Raw genomic sequence first — 16,503 nt, forward strand, 5'->3', positions numbered from 1 at the left:
TCTCCCCACAAACTGCTTTTTTTGGACATGTCCCTCCCTTTCCTCTTGTCAGTTACTTTCTTTGCTCCCTCCCCCGTTCACCTTTCACCTAGCTTCTCTCTCCAGCCCTTGATCACCCCTTTAAGATTTGAAAATGCATTTCCACTTAGTTCTGTCAGGCTTTTTCCCCCATCCCATGATGGGGGGCTGGTCAGAACTCTTGAGCTCTCTCCATGGCTCCATCACTCAGTAGCAGTTTCAGTCTGGGACTCCCCCTAGAGGGACATTAAGCCTGTCACTTGCAGTGCCTTGTATCATCCATTAACCCTGAGTTTCCTCAGAGGTTCCCCCTGCCCAGGATGGAGACTCCTAAGAGAGATCTTAGAGGTTTGGCACATGTAAATCCTGCCTCTTGGAGATTGATGACAGAGGATAGAGTGAAGTGGAGCCGGCCCTTCCCCCCTTCACCTTTCAGGAGGAAGCTAGAAAGGTTGAAAACCTTGTTGGACAATCATCTGAGGAATGGGAGCTAGCTTGGGAGGGGATTGGAACGCACTCAACTATGCCTCAGATCCTTTGTTCCGCTCTTGAAAGGGAAACATTCCCCTCCCTCCTCCCTGGCCACACACACGTGCCTTTGTTCCCCCGGTCAGGCGGAGCCAGGAACACAGTGTCCCTTCCAAGGAGCCTGACTTGCCTCCCCAGAGGCTGGCCTCCTGGTCAGCAGGACTGGGATTTTAGCTCAGCGACCCCCCCAGTCTCCTGTCCTTTCCATGGGGGAGCCTTTCTCTCAGAGGCTGAAAACTTGCCTGCAAACAGCTGTCCAGGGACTTCCCTGGAATTATTCCACGGGATGCCCACATCCCAGGATTAAACAGTCCCTCCCTCTTATTCCACTTGGTGATTAATATTATTGTTAACATTACTATTAATAGTACCTAACATTTATCAAGTGCTTATTCTATGCCCGGCATTGTTCAAAGTGCTTTACATGTATTTATTTATTCCATTCGCCTAGCAGCACTTTGAAGTTGGCACTATTATTATCCCCATTTTACAAATGAGGAAACTGAGGTAGAGGTTAAACAACTTATGCAAGGTAGCACGGTTAGTAAGCTCCAAGCTCCCACTTTTAAATTCTGCGCTCTTCCCCCTCCCCCTCACTACCAGCTAGATGATGGTGGGTGTTTATCCAGTGCCACTTATGTGACAGGCCTTTTACCAACATCATCTCTGTTACTGTCCCAACAACTTGATCATTACAGGACACTGAGATTTGGAGGGCTTAGTTAGCAGGAGTCAGAGTCAGGATTTCAAACCAAGACTGCCTTACTCCAAAGCCTGTGTTCTTTATCTCTACCCTCCTTTAAAACCCTACAAGGTTATCGATTGAGAAAACTGAGGCTCAGAGAAAAATGACATGTGCTCAGGACCTCATAAGCTAATAAATACCAGGGCGATCTGGGATTCAGACTTGAGATGACACCTTCAACACTTTACTGCTTTAGTAGTCTGGAGCATGATGATAGTAACTTTTATGTGCGTGTGAACGCTTTTCTATAATTTACCAGACTCCTTCGTATACATCGTTTCACAGTGAGGTAGGTGAGGTGGGCTTGTTCAGTCCCATTTCAGGGCAGGGGGGCTTGTCCCACAGTAAATGGCAGAGTCAGACTTAGAATCCGTGTTCTGACTTTTAATGCAGTGTTATTGACCATGCCTGCCTTCCCTAAGGCTGTCCATTGCTTGGGCTGTCCTCAGAGTTTTGTTTCATTTGTTAAATCAACAAATACTGATGAATGCTTTATATGTGCTAAGTGCTGGGGATACTATGGATACTGTGGTGAGTGGATCTGGGTCCCATCCCTCAGTGGTCTGTTTCCATGCCCTCCATATCTTGGGCCTTGCTGATACCCTTCTGCCATCTGAATCAGGCTATGTGTATCACCCATCCACCCCCTCTGTTGCCAGACACACCAGGCAAGTTTCATTATACTTGGTGTGTATTGATCACCTTCCATACACCCATAGGTAAAAGTCTGGACTCAGATTTGAAGTTTAGCTTGATTTGTTGCTTGTGGTATAGTACAAGGCATTATCAGCTTCAGATTCTCACCCTTAAATTTGAGACAATAATACGAACCCATCAGAGTAAGCAAAAGTATTTTTTAATAATAATAACAGTTACTGTGTGTTGAGTGTTTGCTCTGTGCCAAGTGCTACGTTTATCCCCTTTGACATAATCATCTTGTTTGGTCCTCACAACTGTGTCAAGACAGGGAATCCCGGGGCACCTGGGTGGCCCAGTCGTTAAGCGTCTGCTTTCAGCTCAGGTCATGATCCCAGGGTCCTGGGATCAAGCCCCGCATCGGGCTCCCTGCTCGGCGGAAAGCCTGCTTCTCCCTCTCCCATTCCCCCTGCTTGTGTTCCCTCTCTCACTGTCTCTCTCTCTCTCAAATAAATAAATAAATAAAATCTAAAAAAAAAAAAAAAAATGAATCCAGAGCTTCCAGAGGCTCTATAACATGTCCACACTAACAGACCTCATAAGAGGCAGATCTGGGTCTTGCACTCAGATGTATCTGGTGCCAAAGCCTACCCTCAAGCCACTGTGTCATTGCTTCTTTGCAGGTCCGGACTGGCTTGTTTTACCCTGAGTTCCTGGCACAGGGCCTGAGGTTGGGTAAGGGCTCAGCCAGCATCTGCTCAATGAACGTGAAGGGTTATTATTAGATGCAGGTTAGGTGACAAAAATGTCTCTGTCCCTAAGGAAGCAAACTCATTTGCAGCAGGAGGAATAGACCCAAAACACTACAGACAAACTGTGCCAAGTCTGTGGTGTAGTTTCCAGAAGTAGAAGAGGACAAACCCACTGGCTGCATCCCACAGGTGCCCTGGACCTCTGCCAAACCGGCCCACTTCCACCATCAGCTATTCAGTTGATGACTCGGTCCCAAGGCCTCTACTCTCAGGCTGCATCATCAGTATGCACCTTCTCCCTTGCCGACTGCATCACCAACCCAGACCCTCTTCTGTGCCAATAGTGGAAAGTGTCAGGAAGGGGAGAGATCACTAAAGGCTTGAATAATAACTTTCTCAGCATTGTAGCTTTGTGTAGTTCACACTGAGCCCTCAGTTTCCCCATCTGTAAAAGGAAGATAATGGTCATCCCTTAATGAAGACAATAGCAATCTCTTTCTCAGAGGCGTGCTGTGTTTTTTCAGCCTGTATCACTCTTCTCTAGATCTGATCAGAGCTGTCATCTTACCATTTAGGTCTCAACTTAAATATCACCTCTCAAAAGGCCACGCATATTTACATGTTTACTGTCTGTCTCCTCCAGTAAGATCTAAGCCCCTAGAGTGTAGGGGTTTTGTCTTATTTTTTCCTTCATCCCCAGCATCTAGCAGAATGCTTGGCACATAGGAGACCCTTAGCAAATATTTGTTGAATGAGTGAGTGACCCTGTAGCCCACCTAGCACAGTGCCTGACATAGTATGCTCAGTCAATGTTAGGCATCATTATTACCTATTAGGAAGATGTGGACCATTTGAAGGCTTTCAGTAGGTGGAAAGAATGTGTTGAGGGCAGCCTCGGTAGGTAAGAACCACCCAGGCAGATCTGGAGGGTAGAACGTATATGATGCATTTGGGAGGCAGTGAGAAGGTAGACTGGCTGAGAAATGGTCTGGGTTGTCAGTAAAGCTGGTCAGGGAAAAGGGAGCAGTGACTGATGGTGGAGGCTTCAGGGCAGAGGGATGGGGATGGTTGACAGTACAGGTGGGGCCAATGAGGAGAGGCCCAACACTGGAGGGATGCAGCCAGGTCTCCAGTAACCCCTGGGAAAGAGAATCTCTTGCCAGCTGGGGCACAGCAGGCAGAACTGCAGGGAGATAAAAGCCAGCGGCACCTGCGACCTGTGGATCAGGTACACAGCCCTGGTTGTTATTTTGGGGCTCTGGGCCAGGTGCAGATTCAAAGGCCTGATTGAAGCCTTTTGGCAACTCTTGTCTCAGCAGGGTAAACATCACCTGTCTCCCGCCACCTGTGGCAACAATGCCAGGAAGGTACCCTAGGCAGGCCCAAGGGGCCTGATTTTCTTGCTGCCCTCATGGAGCAAGAAATACCCACCAGGAGAGGCCACTCCTTTCCTGTCCTACAGCTCCCTTTCTTTTTTTTTTTTTTTTTTTTAAAGATTTTATTTATTTATTTGAGAGAGAGAGTGAGAGAGAGAGAGAGCACAAGAGGGGGGAGCGGGAGAGGGAGAAGCAGGCTCCCTGCCGAGCAGGGAGCCCGATGCGGGACTCGATCCAGGGACTCCAGGATCGTGACCTGAGCCGAAGGCAGTCGCTTAACCAACTGAGCCACCCAGGCGCCCTTTTTTTTTTTTTTTTTTTTAAGATTTTATTTATTTATTTGAGACAGAGAGAATGAGAGACAGAGAGCATGAGAGGGAGGAGGGTCAGAGGGAGAAGCAGACTCCCTGCTGAGCAGGGAGCCCCATGTGGGACTCGATCCCGGGACTCCAGGATCATGACCTGAGCCGAAGGCAGTCGCTTAACCAACTGAGCCACTCAGGCACCCTACAGCTCCCTTTCTGAAGGGCGATAAGATACCTCCTGCCCAAGAGGCCCCCGTGGTTCTGGCCCATGGAAGGCAGGGGCAGGGCTTTGGGAGCCGTTGACAGCTGGGCCCAGCTGGGGGAAGGGGTCAGTTTGGGAGCAGGTGCAGATTTCAGGGAGGGCGGGGCCTGAAGGGAAGTAGGGATCTTGGTAGACTACAAAATTTCCCTCCCCATCCCCCAGCCACAGCTGGCTTCTCTAGGAACCTGATGACCTAGTTACACTGCTTAGAAATTGTTAGCTTAACTTGCAGTTTAGGGCTGTACCAGTCTCTCCTCTCTGAGGCTTCTTGGGTCCAAAAGGTGTCCTGGCATTCCCCCAAGAGGGTTCCATGTGAAGGACATCAACCATATCACATGTACAGGCTTCTTGTCCAATCATTGGCTTCTCCCTTCTTCCCTGATGTGCCCCCCACCTACCCAATCCCAGGGAGAAAAGACTGCCCTGCCCCCACCCCTGCCTACTTCTCTGTCTCTCTGGGGGTTGATGGGTGGCAAATAGAGGTCACAAACTTCCCTGGAGGTTTAGCAGAGAGGGAGAGAACTCCTATTGCCCTAGAAATAGCTTGAGTATACGTACCCATTTCCTCCTTACCTTCTCATCTATGTGATGTTCAGACTTGATGGAAGGGGGTGAGGAAGAATCTTCTGGGGGCTCTGGAGGCTCCAGTCCTCCCAGGCAGTAGCTACTCCTGGTATTCCTGGTGTCTCCCTCTCCATGGCCTCCCTAGGACAAATTCCATCAGTTAAGAGTTAGGTACAAAATTTGCCAAACCAATTATTGAATCCTACTTGCTCTATAGTTATCCTTGGAGAAATTACTTAGTCTCCCCCAGCCTTAGTTTCCTCATCTATAAAAAAGAGATGATAATATATAGTGCTTTTCTTCTTCTTTTTTTTTTTTGGTGTAAAAAGGTGGTTTTATTAAAGCTCGGGGACAGGACCCGTGGGCAGAAAAAGCTGCCTATAGTGCTTTTCTTGAAAGACTCTTGGGAGCATGAAAAAAACTAGTAAGATACATGGAACACTTAGCATGGAGCCTGGCATATAGTAATTACTCAGTATGACAGCAACTATTACTGCTATTGTTATCAGTGTCTTCACAGGTGATCAAGTTGCTGTGATCACTATTGGAGCTACTCTCCAAGAGCAAACTTTTAGGCTGAGAGAGTATGTGGATATCCTTTGGAGATTATAGGATTCCTGAAGCTGAGGACTGTGGCCCATAACCTTGTTCTCCACCTCCTCCACAAGTGCCCCAAGTCATGCTTTATACACAGTAAGTGTTGCTGACCCAGCATTTGGCAATAGGGCCTATTTTCTTCGATCTTTGCCAAGTGCCTCCAAGAAGGCAGGGACCTCCTCCTCTGCTTTATTTACTGCTGTGTCCCTAGAACCTGCCACAGAACCGGGAACATAGAAAGCACTCAGCCATTATTGTCAACTGAGTGGAAGGCTTAGTGAGTTGAATATTAAAATACATAGGACTTGGGGCGCTGTCTGGCTTAGTCGGTAGAGCATGTGACTCTTAATCTTGGGGTTGTAAGTTTGAACCCCGTGTTGGATGTAGAGATTACTTAAAATTGTTAGGGGTGCCTGGATGGCTCAGTCAGTTAAGCATCCGACTCTTGTTTTCAGCTCTGGTCATGATCTCATGGTTGTGAGATCAAGCCCCACATCAGGCTGTGAGTTCAGCGCGTGGTCTACTTGAGATTCTTTCTCCGTCCTCCTGACTTCTCCCCCTGCTTGGTCTCTCTCTCTCTCAAATAAAATCTTTAAAAAAAATAAGAATAAATAAAATCTTTAAAAAATAATAAAAATAAAGTACATAGGAGCACATCTAGCACGTAGTAGGTGCATGACACGTGTTTGAATGATTAAACAAGGTATTATGAGGACTCTGAGTTTTTCCAGAATGGCTCCACTCCTTGTTTGCTGTGTGGCCATAAGCCTCTTGCCCAAGCTCTGCCTATTTGCCTCATCTGTTGTAGAAAGATAACACCCGCCTTGCCTCCCTCATGGGCTAGCTGTGAGACTCCGGGAGATGATAGATGAAAAAGCACTTTGAGAACTATAAATATTTGGTTTTGTTGTTGCTCCTTGACTGAGGTCACAGCCATAGCTGTGTCATTCATTCATTCATTCGTTCATTCAACCAACATTTTTTGAATGGAAACAATAGGTAGCTCTCTCACTTACCTGGCTTCATGAAATTGGACAGTTACTTTAGTTTTTTAAGTCTGAACATCCATCAAGTGGAAATAATATTCTTTTCACAGGATTGTTGGGAGAAAGACTAAAGTAAGGTACTCTGAGCTTATTGAGGCTGAAAACTGTCTCATTTGCTGTTATCAACTCCTATTCGGCCTAGCATTTGGTGGCTGAGTGTTTAGTGACATTAAGCCATTGCAGACAAGGCCAGAATTCTGAGTGTGATTCAAATGGGAAATAGAAATTAGTATTAACTCCTAACCTCAGGATGTCCTCGCCTGCCTAGGCTGGACTGCTGAGTGGGAACTCTGACCTAGCCAGGATCAGTGCTGCTTAAACATAAAACCGTGGGCACAGCAGGCCTCACCCCACGCTCACCTCTGATTCAGAACAAGAACAACCACCCCTTGTTCTACCCACTCTCCATCTGCTACTCAGCTAGAAAAATTTCCCTTTGCTCACAGCACCCACATTCATGTGGAACCCTAGGGGTTACCATATCAAAGAAATCAGGGAGTCTTCAGAAATGGCCCTTAGGGTCAAGGGAGGGAGCCCAAGACTAAGGCTCAGGGTCTCCTGGGACCTGGGTCAAGCAGCAGGTGCAGGCATGAGGCCCCAGGCTGGTGGCTAAGTGACGAAACTGAGAGATGTGTAGGGCCAGACAAGAAGTCAACCCAGAGGAAACTGCCTGCCTGTCCATGCAGGTGTCTGGGCACCTGGGGGCAGTTTCTGGTCTGATTTAGTGGTGGAAGTTGGCATTCCGAATTAGTACCCCAATCCTCAGTGAGGGAAACCCATGGAACTCCAGAGCAAAGCCTGTCATTGGTACCCCGGTCAGTACGTTTGAACCCCTAGCAGACCCCTTCTGGTTGAAAGAAGTCCTTACTCTGGGCTCCACAGCACTCCTACTGGAAGATTTCCAGGGACAATGGAATAATAGTCATAGCTCCCTTTATGGGGCCCCTGCTGTGGGTTGAGCACTATGGTGGGGGCTTTTTAAGAAAAGGAGATCATTTTGTTATTGGGAGTATGGGCTATGGAGTCAGACAGAGCTGAGTTTGAATCTGGGTGCCATCATGTACCAGCTTTGTCATCTTGGGCACCTTCCCCCCCTTCTCTGAGCCTCTGAAAAATGGAGACAGTAATGTGTGCCTCAGAGGGTTTTCTCATACATGTGAGATTCAGCACAGATGTTAGAGTAACTTCAACAATAGTTAACGTTTCTTGTGCAATTACACTTAAGTGTTTCACATTATTAATTCTTTGAATTCTCAAAACAGTACTATTGAGGTAGGTACTCTTATTATAATTCTCATTTTACAGAGGAGAAAAGTGAGGCGTAAGGAAGTTTAAGGGATTTGCCCAAAGATGCACAGCTACTAAGTGGTAAAGGCATGATTTGAACCCAGGCCTGCTGGCTCCAAAGCCCCCATGTTCTACCACTGCATGAGGGCCCAGTAAATGTTGCTGCTGTTACCTTGTATCCAACATTGTAGCTGTCTGTGGTTTTTGGTCTATCTACTGAATTCTGAGCTCAGTGAAGGCAAGAAACCCATCTTGCATCCCCAAAGACCAACATAGTACTCATTAATATTTGCTTAATGGCTAAGAATATTCCCTGTCTTCATTAATCAATCAGTAGCTCTTTATCGACCATTTCCTGTAGGGTAGATTTGAGCTAAATCCTGGGAGGAATGCAAAGTACAACTGTGCCTCTGTAAACAGAAGACTGGGTGTGTGTATGGTTGGGGGGGGGGGGGCATTCCAGAGCTCTGTGTCATTGGCAGAAACTTCCACACAGGAGGCAGAAACAATACAGGTGGCTTGGGGATGTTTTCCAAGCTGGGATTCCCACCCCTCCCTCACTGGGCCACTCCCTCCATCTCCTGCAGAACAAGGTGGCACAGATTCCCTGCTCCTGCCCTAGGCAGAAACCACTTCTCTTTGCGCCCTCTCGAGTGAAGAAGGTGCATCTTTCTTGCTCTTGCAACCAGTTTGTGGGAGCCTAGAATGACAGGGAAAGAATCAGAAGTTTGGAGCTGGGAAGGGACCTTTAAAAAAAAATCACTACTGCCCTAGCACTGCAGCCAGAGTGGTCTTTTAAAAACCAGGTTCAGGGGACACCTGGGTGGCTCAATCGGTTAAGCGTCTGCCTTCAGCTCAGGTCATGATCCCAGGGTCCTGGGATCGAACGCTGCATCCAGCTCCCTGCTTAGCAGGGAGCCTGCTTCCCCCTCTCCTCCCCACTCGTTCTCTCTCTGTCTCTGTCACTCTCTCTGTCTCTCTCAAATAAATAACTAAAATCTTTAAAAAAAAGTAAAATAGAAACCAGGTTCAGATCTTATCACATTCTTGCTTACAACCCCCCACCCACTTCAAATAAAACCCAGAGTCCTTACCAAATCCTCTAAGGCCTGCATGATCTAGTCCTGGCTGCCTGTCCATCCTCCATCCACTCCACCACTCCCTCTCTGTACTCTGGCCACAGGGGCTTCTGCTGTCCCTGGTTCCTGTGACACTTGTCCCTGCCTGAGGACCTTTGTATTTGCTGTTCCCACTACCTAGAATGCTCTGCCCTGGTGTATGCCTTGCTGGTTCTCTCCCTTGACTCAGCTCCTGGGTCACCTCCTCTGAGAGGTTCTCTTTGACCTTTGGTCTAAAGTAGCTGAGCTGCTTTTATTTATTTATTTTATTCTGTTATTTTAGTCATCATATATTACATCATTAGTTTTTGATGTAGTGTTCCATGCTTCATTGTTTGCGTATAATACCCAGTTGAGTTACTTCTAAATCATTCTCTAGTGTTTTACCTGCTTGTATTTTTTGTCATAGCACTGACCTCTATCTGACATTTTCCTTTTGTGTGTTTACTTGACTTTTGTCTATCTCTTCTCCTGGAATACAAGCCTCATGATTATAAAGACTTTGGTTTGTTCATCATTTTATCTATAGTTCCTAAAATTGTTCCTTGCAGGTAGTAAACATTCAACGATGATTTTGGAATGAAGGATTGAATAAATGAACAAACCTGAGATACTGTTTTCATTTTACACATGAAAAAACTGAGGCCCAGAGAAGTGAAGCCATTAAGAATTGAGAGTGTTGTTTCAACTCACTTTTTGAATGGTCACTAAGTGCCAAGCACCATATTCAATGATTTACTTGCATTATTTTTGTCACTTATCTTTAATTGTTATAATGAGTTGTTTGGAACACCATTTTTTGTATACCATTACAGCATTTAAAAGAAAACTAGACCAACCCTTATTTTTTATTGGAACCTCATTCTGTTCTACAAAAAGTTGGAGGCAACTTATGAAAATTCATGTAACTAGAAGGATTTAGCTGGGGGCGTCAGGTGAAAGAAAAGTATGGGTAAGAAAACAAGAGCCAGAACTAAAATAAGTCCACAGAAATGGATACATGAGTCACTTTGAACTGAGCAAAGTTTTTCTACTGTTGTTATGATTGATAAGTAAATTATGTTTTTATGTTTAAAAACAAAAAATGTTTTTTTGTTTCTTTTTTTTTTAATCTAACCACAGGGTGCCCGGCTGGCCCAGTTGGTGGAGCATGTGGCTCTTGATCTTGGGGTTGTGAGTTCAAGCCCCACTTTGGGGGTGGAGCCTACTTAAAATAGTAATAATAATAAAATAAAATCCAAGCACACACCTAACCTTGGGATTGTCCCAGACTGCATATAATAGTCCAGGATTTGTTGGCTCCCTCACCACCTCATCAGCTGGGCTCCTGGACTGAGGCAGCGTGATCTCTTCTTTCTCATTTACCAAAAGAGCCAGTCCAGTAGGGAGGAGCCTGGCTCTTGTCCCAACCCCTCAATGGACCCAGCCAACTTTGTTTCAAAGAGCCTTTTCCCCAGAAGATTTATTAACTGAGATATTGCCATTGAAGACCCACTTCTTCTCTCAGGACACTTTGAACTGAATTAGAGAGAGACGACATAATGTGCATGAAAAGAGATCTTGTGAAACCCACCAATAAGTGCTAACTGCCAAGTAAGAGAAGCACGTTACAGCAGAGGGACCATTAGAGCTGGGGCTTAGTGTAGTCAGGGAAAAAGAGGGCTGGTGCTCCCAGCAAGGGGTCCGTGTTAGCTAAGATGTGCCAGCTGGGATGGACTCTAAAAAAGAGACCCATAAGCAGTAGTAATCCAGTTTGGATATGCGTGGAAGGGCCCCTCTTGGGTGATAAAGCCAGAAAGGTCAGCTGGAGCCAGGTCTGTGGGAGCTGCAGATGCCAAGGAAAGACTCCGAGGCCCTCCTCGGCAGCCCTGGTATCCCAATAGATGAGTCATTTCCCAGCATGGATGCCCGTCCTGACTGCCTGTCAGTCCACTGATTCCCAGGTAGCAGTGCCAGCATCTGAAATGGGAGCCAGGACCTTGAACTGACAGTGAACAGAAGAGTAAGTGTGGGGCATTTGTCAGTTCAGACTTTGGCCATCCCACGTGCATTCATTCATTTTGGTGATTCAGCAAATGTTTATTGGGCACCATTTACACGCCAAGGCCTTCTGCTAAGTGCTGGGGGTGTGGTGATGAACAAGACAGTCAAGGACCCTGCTGTCACAGAACTCTTATATTTGTGGGAGAGAGAGCTAGCCTGAAAAACAAATAAGATGATTTCAAATAGAAGGTTAAACAATGTAAAGAAAATGAAACTGAGTAATGGAGTATCTAGGGAAGCAACTTTATTTAGGGAGGTCAAGGAAAGCCTCTCCAAGGAGGTGACATTTGACCTGAGAGTAGATTAAGGAGAAAGAGCCAGCCTGGGAAGATTTGAAGCAAAGATTTTGCAAACAGAAAAGCAAAACAGGGTTGAACTTGGCTTGTCCAAGCTTTGGGCCAACGCAGATACTCAGCTCTGACACTGGCAAGCCAGTCTGGGCCTTTGTTTCCTTTGGAAATGTTAGAGATGAAGATGATCTTTACATCTTTACACCTCCCTCACAGAGATCCAAAGGGAATAATGGTAACTGCCATTTACTGGAACACGTAGCCCATGTCGGGTACGCTATGCATTTTCTCATTTCATTCTCCCACCCAGCCTATGTGGTAAGTGGTCTAAGTGGTCTGTTGGCTCCAGTTTCTTTTCCAGTGAGGAAACAAGTTTCGAGTGGTGAAGTTCTGTGCCCAGGATCCTGCAGCTTGTACACAGGAGAACCTGGATTCACATCCAGATTGGTCTGGCTCTAAAACCAGAATTCTTTCCATTGCCCCACCTTTGGAATAAATGAAGCATTGTTAGTTCAAGCTGTACAGAAAGCTGCTTAGCAAAAGGAGAGTTGGGGAAGCATCTTGGGATAAGGGTCTTGAAAGATGCCAGTTATCCTTGCCAACTGAGAGGACTCTCTTTGCTCATCTTCAGGAGGATGCCCCCGGAGCCTGGGGTTACTGTTGGCCTTTGCCAGAGGCATGTTCGGACTTAACCAGCTGAGTATCCCCCAGTTTCCTGCTTTTACCATCTCAGCTGCTGGTCAGGAGGTTTGGGAAGGTGACATCATCTAGCTGAATCAGCTGCTGCTTCTAGACACATTAACAGGAACTGAAAGTCATTGCCCCTTCCTTTAGGCTCTGCAAGTCTCAGAACTAGCCTGGAGTACAGGTATTCTACCTGTCCGCAGGGGGTTGGCTGGAACAGGGATCCCCACTTTTAGAGAGCTGGAAGACTCATTTTCTTGGAGAAAGCTGTCCTGAAAGCTTCTCAAGTGAAAGGATCAGAGTGCCCTTGAGGAATAGCGGAATTCACAGGAGAGCCCCGGTGCCTCACTTCCACCTTCATTTAGCCCTGTGACCTCAGCAAGAACTCCTGACCCTTCTGATCTCTTTTGCTTAAGTCCAAGGCCCAGGCCCAGCATTATAGGATAGGTAAACAAAAATGTTATTTGTGGACTTTGGCCTTATAGCATTTAGTGTCTGGTCAAGGGGACAAAAAACTTAGATTTCTATGCAGAGCATCCACCACACTATGCTCTATTGGATACCAGCCTCCGCCCTTTGACCCAGTGACCATAAAGGAAAAAAATAAGTGAAATACATTTAAAAAAGAAAAAAAAAAATCGGGGGCGCCTGGGTGGCTCAGCCGCTAAGCATCTGCCTTCGGCTCAGGTCATGATCCCGGGGTCCTGGGATCAAGCCCCGCATCAGGCTCCCTGCTCAGCGGGGAGCCTGCTTCTCCCTCTCCCACTCCCCCTGCTAGTGTTCCCTCTCTCGCTGTCAATCTCTCTGTCAAATAAATAAAATCTTTAAAAAAAAAAAAAAGAAAAATCAGAAGAAAGTAATAAAAAGATGGCTCAGTGCCAGGTGAGTAGGACAACAGATGGCTTATTTGCTCTGTGACTTTGCTTCTCTCAGCTTCACTGTTTTCACATGTAAAACGGATTTCACCAGGGTGATGGCTCCTTGGGTCATTAAAATATTACATAACACATGTAGAGCATTCAGCAGTGCACCCAGCACCCAGGGAGTGTTCAATAAATGGTAGCCCTGTAGATAGGTTCTCCAAAGAGGGCCAGGCCATTGGGTAAGGTCAGGAAGGGCTTCCTGGAAAAAGTGGGCTTGGAACTGGACTTTGGAGCCTGGGTACACTGTGGATAGATGCTGATAGTCAGCTGTGTAATTTTTGACAGTTGACTTTACCTCTCAGAGCCTCGATTTTCTCTGTAAAATGTGGGTCCTGCTAGAACCCACCTCACAGGGCTACTGAGGGGGTTAATAAGGTGCTATATGAATAATGGAAACCACTGAATAGAGTCCCTCTCCAGCATGTGCTATTGCTGTTTCTTAATTTGGCAGGGGAACTTGCCTGGGTAAAGACTGGAAGTGGGATGTGGAAAGGCCTAGCTGTTGCTTATTCCTTCTCTCACCTGGGTGACTCGATCGGCTGTCTCTCTGTTTCTTTCTGCCCTTGCCCCCCTCTAATCTGTTATCCATATAGCAGGGAGTGATCTTTTTAAAATAGAAGTTAGATCCTGTCATTCTTCAGATCAAGACCCTCCAATGACTGACTCATCATTCACAAGAATAAAAGTGTATACAGTGCAGAGGCAGATGGAGGAGTTCCCTAGAAATAAGTACCCTCGGCTTATTCCTTCTCAGAAGCAGCCCTGCTCCCATGTCCCTGTGTGTGTGCATGTGTGCAGTCACAAGTGGATGACACAGTGATGATGCTATGCACCCAGGACATTTCACAATACGGAAGGACATTGACCACTGCCTTGGGGCTCTTGAAGGTCATCAGGGCTGAGAAAGCCAAGGGCACTCAGGAAGGCCTTCCTCCTCTCTGTATCTGAGTCATTTCCTGAGAGATGTTGGTCATTCATTTGTTCATTAACAAATATTTATTGAGTGCCTGCCATGCATTAGGCACTGAGCTATAGGTTGGGCATACAGTGTGAACAAACGAAAGCCCCTGTTTTCACTGTACAAGCGAGGGCAGAAGCAGGAGACTAAAAAGAAACTGGGCGGATGAGCAAGGGCAGGAGCAAGAGACCAGTAAAAGAAGCTGGGCGGGTGACACTGCTGGTTTGTACCAGGGTGGAGGTGTGGCAGAAGTGGTGAGCAGTGGTCAGAGCTTCGGTATAATTTAAAGGTTGGGCCAACTGGATTTGCTGATGATTGGATAAGAGGAGTGAGACAGGAGTCCCCAAGTTTTTGGCCTGAGCAACTAGAAGGAGCTTGCTGCCATTTAATGAGAAGGGGAAGATGTCATGGCTGGTAGTAGTTTACTGAAAAGACTGTGGAGTCAGACTGCCTACATTCAAGTTCTAGTTTGGTTGCTGTTTGACTTTTGGTAAGTGTTTGATTTCACCAAGCCTCAGTTTCCTCAAATGTAAACCTGTCTGGGCCACCGGCAGCTGGGTGCTGTGAAAACTAAATGGGGGTAATTTTTCTGAAGGGTTTAGGACACTGCCTGGCATATACTAAGTCCTCAGCAAGAGGAGTTAGCTCTTATTATCGCGGAGGGCAGGGAATCCCATGACCAAGCAGGCTGCAGGTCCCACCTCCACCACCCCCTCAAGGAGCCCACCCTCCAAGAAGCAGCTCAGACACCATCTGTCCAGCAGAGAAAAGCCACAGGGAGACAGCTTTCAGGGGGCATTAGATGGATGAGCCCTTACCAAGAAACTTAATCTCATTCTCAGCAGGTGCTAATCCCAGCAGCCTCCCTTGGTATCTGAGCCCAGCCCACCCAGTTCCTTTTCCACCCCCACCGTGAGTCCCAGACCCTCTTCCCCTTCTCACCAGCTCCAACTGTCACCAGCACACTTCCTTACCAGATGGAGAGGCTCCAAAAGGAGGAAGCTGCCATCTATCTGACTGAGCAGAGCTGCTCGCATGTATCAGGTCACCAAGGGCTTCAGGTGCCACCTGTCCAGAGCCCCACCCCCACCCCCCAGGTGCCAGTTCCTAGGCGTGGCGCTTGATCCAGGCGGATCCAGGCTGGAGCCAGCTGGAGCCAGGGACTCCCATTGTGCCCCAGCTGCTGCCTGCCCTCCCACCCACAGTCAGAGAAACAGGCTTAACCCTTTGGATACCACGCATGTAGCCAGAGTTAGTGGTTGCAGTTCTGACTCTGAGTATTGCACTATTCCAGCACACCATTTTTAAGGAAGTTATTGTAAATACAACAGAATATGTAATGCATGTATAAGGTTTCAGGAATGGGAAAAATGATCATCTATAAGCTTACCTCCCAGTTTAAGAAATTAAACATTTATGGATATCTTTAAACTCCCGTGTGCCCCTCTCTAGTCACAGCCATCCCCTACCCATTCTCCTGAGATTTGTGTTTCTTGTTCCCTTGCCTTTTAATTTTTTATTTTTTTTAAAGATTTTCTTTAGGGGTGCCTGGGTGGCTGAGCGACTGACTCTTCATTTCAGCTCGGGTCATGATCTCAGGGTTGTGGGATCGAGCCCCATGTCGGGCTCTGAGCTCAATGCAGAGTCTGCTCAGGACTCTGTCTCTCCCTCCCTCCCGCCCCTCCCCACCCCCCCTCACCCCCTCCCCGCTTATTGCTCTCTCTCTCTAAAATAAATAAATCTTTAAAATAAATAAAGATTGTCTTTATTCATTTAGAGAAAGAGAGAGAATCCCAAGCAGACTCCCCGCTGAGCATGGAGCCCCATGCAGGGCTGGATCCCACAACCCCCAGATCATGACCTGAGCCAAAATCAGGAGTCAGACGCTCATCCATCTGAGCCGCCCAGGCACCCCTCCCTTGCCTTTTAAAAAAAAAATAGTTTTACTATATATAAAGAGTATTGTGCATGCTTTTCAGTTTCATTTAAATATCATACTGTGTGTGTATTCATCTGCAGTTTCCTTTTTTTATTCATCAGTGTTAAGTGTATAGCTATAGTTTGTTCATTTTCGTATCCCCTTGTATGATTATGTCTCAGTTTATGCATTCGTTCCACTGTCAGTGGTTATTTGGGTTCCCTTGTTTTTGCTATTTTTTTTTTATATTTTATTTTATTTGTCAGAGAGAGAGAGAGCACAAGCAGAGGGAGTGGCAGGAAGAGGGAGAAGTAGGCTCCCCCCTGAGCAAGGAGCCCGATGCGGGGCTCGATCCCAGGACCCTGGGATCATGACTTGAGCCGAAAGCAGACGCTTAACCAACTGAGCCACCCAGGCGTCCCTGTTTTTGCTATTTCAAATGTGGTTTTGAAC

The 16,503-nt window shown here is 46.8% G+C and overlaps 1 protein-coding gene and 1 long non-coding RNA gene across 5 annotated transcripts in view; one reads left to right on the forward strand and one right to left on the reverse strand.

Moving 5' to 3' along the window:
• BCL2L1 (BCL2 like 1) overlaps nt 1–16,503 on the forward strand; it is a 72,137-nt gene that overhangs the window by 9,238 nt on the left and 46,396 nt on the right. The window lies entirely within an intron of this gene.
• The window catches only part of LOC135361799 (uncharacterized), a 46,738-nt gene that overhangs the window by 188 nt on the left and 30,047 nt on the right, over nt 1–16,503 (reverse strand). The window contains exon 2 of the long non-coding RNA XR_010405804.1: nt 5,196–5,327. This is a non-coding gene — a long non-coding RNA (uncharacterized LOC135361799). The remainder of the gene's footprint in view (nt 1–5,195; nt 5,328–16,503) is intronic.

This window comes from Mirounga angustirostris, unplaced genomic scaffold (genome assembly GCF_029215605.1).
Source record: "Mirounga angustirostris isolate CCGP_5_RB_7025 unplaced genomic scaffold, mMirAng1.0.hap1 SCAF_10, whole genome shotgun sequence".
Lineage (NCBI taxonomy): Eukaryota > Metazoa > Chordata > Mammalia > Carnivora > Phocidae > Mirounga > Mirounga angustirostris.